Raw genomic sequence first — 7,819 nt, forward strand, 5'->3', positions numbered from 1 at the left:
AACTGTAAAGGGGTATCATTACTGACTATGCAGAAAATCTCCCACATTTTCACCCTGCATCTCGGCAGCTCATCATCCGTGACCGGGAGTTTTTCCAAGAACAGTGGATTTCCGTCGGCTGAATAACGTAATAATGTGTGGCGGCGCCCGTGGTGCTGATTCGTGTTCACGGAGCTGGCACCCTGTCGCTTGATTATCCCGTAATTGACTCTGTAATGCTTTGAATATGTTTAGCTTGTGAAAGGTTTTTTCATTATAGTTTTGATACAAGACCAAGAAAAGTGCATGTTGTATATGATTCAGTAGCCTGGGTATTTGCTAGTATTTTTGTATGAAAGCAATTTTCTCTCACAAAGTAACAAACTAAAAGTGAGAGAGCACCCATTCACAAGAGGATCAACCGCCACTTCGTCTGCAAAAACCGTCCCATCCCGGGGGGAGATTGTTAACACATTGTTGTATATACTTTCTATCGTCAAGTGGTCTGGGGCCGTATCTTCTGCTTGCAGGTGAACAAAAAGTACTGACTGCTGACCACTGAAGACTACTGAAAACATGACCTTCTGCCAAAGTTGTTATGTTGTATCTCCTCCCCTGAAGCACTTATCCTCGATGGCTCTCAGAGCAGGGGAAGGCAATTCGGAGAAACCATCCAAAGTAAGCTAGATATGTAAAGTACCCAACCGAAAAAATAATCCCACCCCTCCCTGCAGGCCTTCATCCAAAAGCCTCTCCCAAAAAACGGGACTAGCTCACTTGCTTTAGCAACAGGTCTGCCTAGCCTTGTGTGACAGGTAAGCCATCCAATCATTTTATTCGGGCGGAATTAAATGATGGACGGGCTTGTTATCACCATCGGCAGTGTGCGACAGCCACAGAGAACGGATTCTGTTCTTTTTAAAGTTGGAGCATTTGAGTTATTGATTGCTGTCGGGATGTAAAAAGAGTTTTAACGAATATGACAGAAAATGTTTCCTAAATAAATTGCCTACCCTGGCTTTAAGGCGTTGCTTCTGATCTTTGTGGGCATGTTATGTCTGAGGCGGCAGCTCCTGGCTCCCTTCCAATGGGTTGCTTCAAGCCACCTAAAAAGAAAAGTCCTGTGACACAAAGAAAAAAAATAATAACATTGGGATATTTTCTCACGTCGTTATATTTAGCCCGCGTCTACAAGCTGTCCTTTTTTTTTTCTATGATTGCTCCTGCATATCATACTGGTATGATTACTTTTGGATACGGCATAGTAGATATAAAAGCCATCCCTTCCCCTTCAGAAGTAAATCTGCCACAGATAAAGGACGACAATACGTTTTGGACGGAGCGCGGCACTGGAAAGATTGTATGCCTTGAGCTTGTCAAGAAAACGAAAACACATTTTTAAAGAGAAAATATTACAGGTACTTTTACTTTTCGCAGGCAGCTTTAAAGATTTGACTTGCTACAAAAAGTTCCATCAATCAAAAATAGGACAAACATCCTGTGGGCCCTCCGGTTATCTTATCGCTGTTAATGTAGCTTCTACTGAGTAGCATCGACGCGTCCGCACTGCAGAGACTACCATTGTCCGGTCAGTCACACCTCAGTGACCTCTGGTTGACAGCCTTATGGACACAGTGCTGACATTTGGAAGACAGACAGCGGACAGCTCAGCAACAGACAGATGGATCAGGAACACACGCCAAGGGAGCCTCGACAACACATTGAGAGTGCACTGTGTTTGTGTGTGTGTGTGTGTGGGGGGGGGGGGGGGGGGGGTCCACCTTATGTGAGGATGAAATGCTCGAAGACGGGGGGTTGGCGGAGGCGGCGAGTGTGACGGGGCCCTCGGGGTCGTCCATGGTACGACACAGAGGGGAGCCGAGAACGGAAGGACCCCCCTAGGGACCCCGGGTGAGGAGGCCCCCCCCCCCCCTAGCAGGGAGGGCATGGGGGGGCCGGACTTTGACGAGGTGGAGGATCTTCGCGAGGGGTAACTTCAAAGGAGCGGTGCATGCTGATCCATGCATACGGGGGGCTCTGTATGATTAAGGCCATCTTCTGTTCGTTTTTGGTGCAAAGGGGGTTAAGCGGGGAGAAACCACAAAGCATCAGGACCCCCCCCCCCCCCCCCCCCAGAGTGAGCTGTCGTACCTTAAAGCAACTCCAGTTGGAGAGAGGAGAAGGGGATGAGGAGCAGGCTGTGGGTGGGGGGAGCAATTATAGAAGCTCCCCGGAGTGCCCGCGGAGAACGTTGGAACCCCTCTGCAGAGCTGAAGGCCACAGGAGGAGGGTGAGGAGACGGAGACAGGGAGAGGGCCAGGAGACAGGAGGAGGGTGGAGGGATGGTGAGAGAGAGAGAGGGCCAGGAGACAGGAGGAGGGTGGGGAGACGGAGACAGGGAGAGGGCCAGGAAACAGGAGGAGGGTGGAGGGATGGTGAGAGAGAGAGAGAGAGAGAGAGAGAGAGAGAGAGAGAGGGCCAGGAAACAGGAGGAGGGTGGAGGGATGGTGAGAGAGAGAGAGAGAGAGAGAGAGAGAGGGCCAGGAAACAGGAGGAGGGTGGAGGGAAGGTGAGAGAGAGAGAGAGAGAGAGAGAGAGAGAGAGAGAGAGAGAGAGAGAGAGAGAGAGAGGCCCAGGAACCAGGCGGCGTAATTGCAAAAACCTTTCAGATTTCAAGAGGTAACTGCGGCGAGATCCCCCAACCCCCCCCCCCCGTTTTGCTACAAGGAGATGGATCACCTCCACCGCGGAGAGAGGGGAGGGTTCCCCTGCAGGTAGCAGCAGTGTGGATGTGGAGTTTCAGATGGCAGGTGGTGGAGAGACCTCGACTTCAAGAGATCAAGGCCTCGGTCCATAGGAGGACCATGGCTTGGGGACAGACGCTGCTGCCGCATCTTCACGGTGCAGAGTCCACCTCCACCACAGTAGGTGGTCCACCAGGCAAACACGAGCAGGAACACACGTGCTGGAGGTTAGGGCAGCCCCCCTGTGGGCGCTGATTGATCGCAGCAGACGTGGGTTTTATCCGTCCGTTTAAATGAATGGCAACGAAGCGATGGGTGGATTTATTTGCCGACAGGGACGCACACGTATTTTATACCACTTTTGCCAATTCAAGAGGATATCAATTGATATTGAAGTTGTAGGTATCATCATGGCAGATCAGGATTATGGAATATATTTGTGTACGTGTCAACTGTATGAATTTCCGACTGTACAGAAACAAGCTTCCCCAAGCGTGAGATAGTTCATCGAAAACAAAACATTGTGTTTGCCTCTCAAAAGCAGCTCGATGTAGCCATAGAGCCGATTATGTTTTAACGTGTTTAAAGGTTCTCAGAATATACAGTGTAACAGTACTTTTTTTTTTTTACAGGAAGCATCGATAGTTTGTGCAAATATAACCTTGCAGGTTTTTCTATTTATTCATCTCAGATAACAAATGAGCAACAGGAAAATATATACTCTCTAAATGATGTGTTTTTTCAGGTGCTGTGCGCAACATGTGTTTTCATCACCGTAATCACATTGATTTTAGCAAAGCATGAATATCTCTGCACTGTTGTTGGAGTGATTACATGTCGCCATCATTGTCACAATATCTCTCAAATACCAAACAGTTAATTCCTCGATGACAAACAATCATTTCAAATATGGATTTTCTTCTGCTGCACTCTGGGAAGGTTTAAATTGTGTCTGCTTTTCCGTCCGTCTGTCTAGCTGTCACTTTGTTATTGTTATTGTCAAGGAGCTGACTCCAGACATTTTTCATTAACAGTGCTGAATTAAACTCACTTTCGACATCCCATCAGAAACGCTTTCACACATTACAGCACATAATCATAGCTAGTGTGCCACCTGACCTGGTGTTAATGATCTGCCTATTCTCATTTAGGGGAAATGTTCTGGGCACCCTTCTCTGCTGGTGTCGTGGCTTGGTCTTCTATGTCATCCATGATAGTGATAGCAAGGGCTGTTATTCTGCCCCCTGTAGTTTGACCCAAAGAGGCTAAAGGCTCTCACTAAAAGCCCCAGATAACTGCTACACAGCATTGAGGCCTTGAGTTGATGGAGTGGGGAATATATTAGACAGGAATACTTACTTAAGCATGCTTGTATTGCCGATATATAAGGTAATGTAATAATGTATAAAATAAATGGAATTGCATGACTATAATTAATAGGCAATGGTTTGCAAGAAAGAAAGAAAGAAAGAACAAGACAGAAAGAGAAATAAAGAACAGAAAAAATGATAGAATGAGACCGATATAAAACTGTATAATCCCACTTTTGTCCTTTTTGACAGCTCTTGAGTGAGAATGGTCAGCAGTTTTAACGTGGTGGTAGGGAGCCATTTGAGCCACTCTAACACCAGGGGCTCCGGCCACAATCCCTCAGACTGTCTGAAGTGCTGGACAGGATGGGATGGGTGACCGAGTGATGCTACTATGCCCACGACATTTAGGCTGCAAAAGACCACATGCTTGGGAGAACAGAGCTAGCATGTCATAGTATAGTTTGGTATAGTGTCTCTATGTATCCTGTGTACAATAGTTGCTTTAGTATAGTTTAAAGTAAATAGAATAAAAAAGGATTATTATTATTTTTCGTTAACGCGTTTTCAGTCATGTTATTCCTAAAGAAAACCGAACTAATACAATATATAACGGTATATCATAATACTTTTATTGTTTTTCATAAGTGAAGAACTATGAACAACTACACAAATCAAGTGTTTGACTGCTGTTGTTTCTCTGTAGTTTTGCGTTACTAATTCAAAAAAGTCAATTTTCAGTCTCACTCCATTTAAACTGCCATTTCTTAAGGCACACGTTGTAAATCAACACAGGACAACTGAATCCCTATAGAAACCATCACCATTAGCCCGAAGGTTTCTAATGTGCTTTTCTTCTGTGATGCTTGCAACCAGAGAGTTCTTCTCTAAACAATCTTCATTTAGTCCGTTCCACTTCTGTCATTTCCCTCAGGGCCCCCAAAGGTCCTGGCTGTTCCTTTGCATGAGTCCCCGTTTCGAGGGGAACTCTGTGAAGGGGGGAATCCTTCGGAGCCTGCGCTTGAGTTTCAAATGGAGGATGGAAATGCACAAAACCCCCGAGAGAGCTTCATGCCTTATCAAATGATGTGCTTATGAGGTAAACTGAAGAAAATAAAGAGCTGTGATTTAGCTAAGCTGGAAAAATCCCTAAGCAGCACAAACTGAATTGACTATTACCCACTTTGCAAAGGGTGTTCCCTCATAGTAATTTATTTTCTATACACTCGATAATGTATTTTCTTTTGTTTTCTCAGCTAAATATTCAACTGCATTTTTCTGTTATTAAACCAACATAATGAGGCTATATTCTCATTGTGAACCATAAGAAGGATATTAACACACACAAAATGCAACATCGACATGGCATTGGACAAGCCATTTGGTTTTGCTGATTAGGCTGCACAGTGGATGTTGTTTACATTACTATAAGGATGAGTTGAGTGTCTGATGTAGCGGACAGCGCACCTTCTGTCCCCAAGCCATTAGCCAAACCAACAGAAAAGGCCTGGAAAGCCATAAGGGGAAAATAACTAGAACCATTCCAAACCACAGATGGTGAGTTTTGTAACCGTACCAACACATGGTGGTTCTGCTATCTACAATGTGCAGGTGATTTGTAATGGATTGGGAGGTAAGACAACAATTGAGATGCCAAAAATGCAATGCTACCCTATATAATCCTTTTTTCTTCCAGAAATAACAATATAGCGGTGTGGGGGGGGGGGGGGGGGAATCTAAACGTTACATGATGATTACTGTTAAATGGTTGACATCAGACTGTAATTCATGATTTATATTATGTGTACTAATTGCCTTTGTCTAAAGATTGAATGGGTTGAGTCTATTTCCCCTCTCGGCTACGTAGCCAAGCGGGTGACTAATGTGGCCAAGACAGGCCGCTCACATTACAGGGACACTGCCTTTTGGCTTTGTTTCAGACTCTGAAGAAGTTCAAACTATACTATATTAGGTGGGTAGTGGATAAATCAATTTGTAATACGTTATGGTTGTTTTATAATTTCAGATCCTATCGTCTATACAAAAGTATACATATCTATCTAATTACATATTTTTTGTGTTCCGATCTTGTCCCACCGTCTTAATTCTCTTTGAGGAAACTAATTATTCACTGAAGTATCCTATGTAGATTAATAATTTTTAAGGCATACTTAACTCAATTGCGTTATAATACATTTATTTTTGGAATATTTTTGGAATCACTTGATTACATACAGTGTGATACTACCCTTTAAAACCCTCCAACCAACATTAGGTGTTGACAAGATCTTTATTATTTTGGTCCTCAACAGAGTTAAGACCAACAAAAGACACCAACAAAAACGTTTTCAGCGTATCATTAAAGCCATCCAATTATACAAGCAATAAAATCAATGGAGCAATTAGTGCACAGAAGGTGGGAAGCCACCACCTCGTTTAAACGAAAATGACCTTGCTTAACGAGCTAGTCCACAGCCAACCAGTGGAGGCCAACTCCTGTTATACGGGTTCAGGCCACTTTTAGATAAAGCGTTGGATTTAAGAGGATGTCATGCACAATACCTAAGCACATCACCGACAATGCCCAACGAGGCCACATATCCTCTGACATTGACGTAGTCCAAGTCAGAGGTTCATTAAAAGGCTTTATGAGGCTTGGCAGGTTGTCATTAACTTATTTTAAGTTGCTCGCATATATTTATGGGAGCAACTTAAAAGGGGCGAGCAACTTTAGGGGCGTGACTTCGCCACTCTAGAGTGGCGAAGTCACGCCCCTTACATTTCATGGACCGACGGACCAGATATAGACATGATCTGCACGTCTTTCCAACGTCCAATGTTTAGTGGGTTAGTTTCACTTTGGCCGGTGGTGAATAACACTTGAACAACGCTTTATAAATAAATGGGAGCAACTTAAAAGAAGTTAATGACAACCTGCCAAGCCTCATCGCCACTCTATTGCGCAGTGGGAAATTACCAACTGGGCCTGAATAAAGACACATCCTTGTACATAGACACTGGTGAATTAGGACACGCATCGATAGCTCAGATAGCAAAGGAAATAAAACAATTTGATGCACATGACTGGTGGCGACCAACGCCGGTGCACAAAAGACGGTTCCAATCTTAACGGATGATGTTCCATCTTAAAACATTGACTATTCTACTTCAGCTATTTCCTTCATTAAAATAATATCTGAGCTAAAATGTGTCACAAGTCAATCAATCCAGGAAACTCTTGATAAATAGTCTTGGGATAACAGTAACTGTCATCTGCTAGCTATAACTGCTACAACCGAGGCCACTAGAGGTTGCTAATGGGACAACTCTCTGTGCAGGTTTAAGTCGGTAGTAGATAACCGTACATGCTGAATAATAATCATTAAATCATAATTATGAAGTAGGAAGTTAATAATAATGAATAAGATTGGCCAGTGCCCTGAAGTCAACGTTTCACGGGAGACAGCCAAGAAGGATGGCATGTTCGACGGGGAGCACCAAGCCCGGCAAGATTAAAACAACAGTTGATAACCAATTCCCACAGTCACCAGACAATAATAGGATGTTATTATTATTGTTGTCATGACACCTTGAGGAGAGCCTGACTCAGCATGCCCTGGTGCACTCTGGGACCTGATTGGAGCTCCTCTCAAATCCTTTTCATTTTAAGGGAGAACTTTGGAAAGAATGAAGATTCTCATTTGCGAAAGGATGTGCAATTATTGCCAAAAGTTTCACCCCATGCACACGATGAGTGCAATGTTATTACGCCACATATTTATCTCA

The sequence above is a fragment of the Gadus macrocephalus genome, chromosome 5, assembly GCF_031168955.1.
Source record: "Gadus macrocephalus chromosome 5, ASM3116895v1".
In the NCBI taxonomy this organism is placed as follows: Eukaryota; Metazoa; Chordata; class Actinopteri; order Gadiformes; family Gadidae; genus Gadus; species Gadus macrocephalus.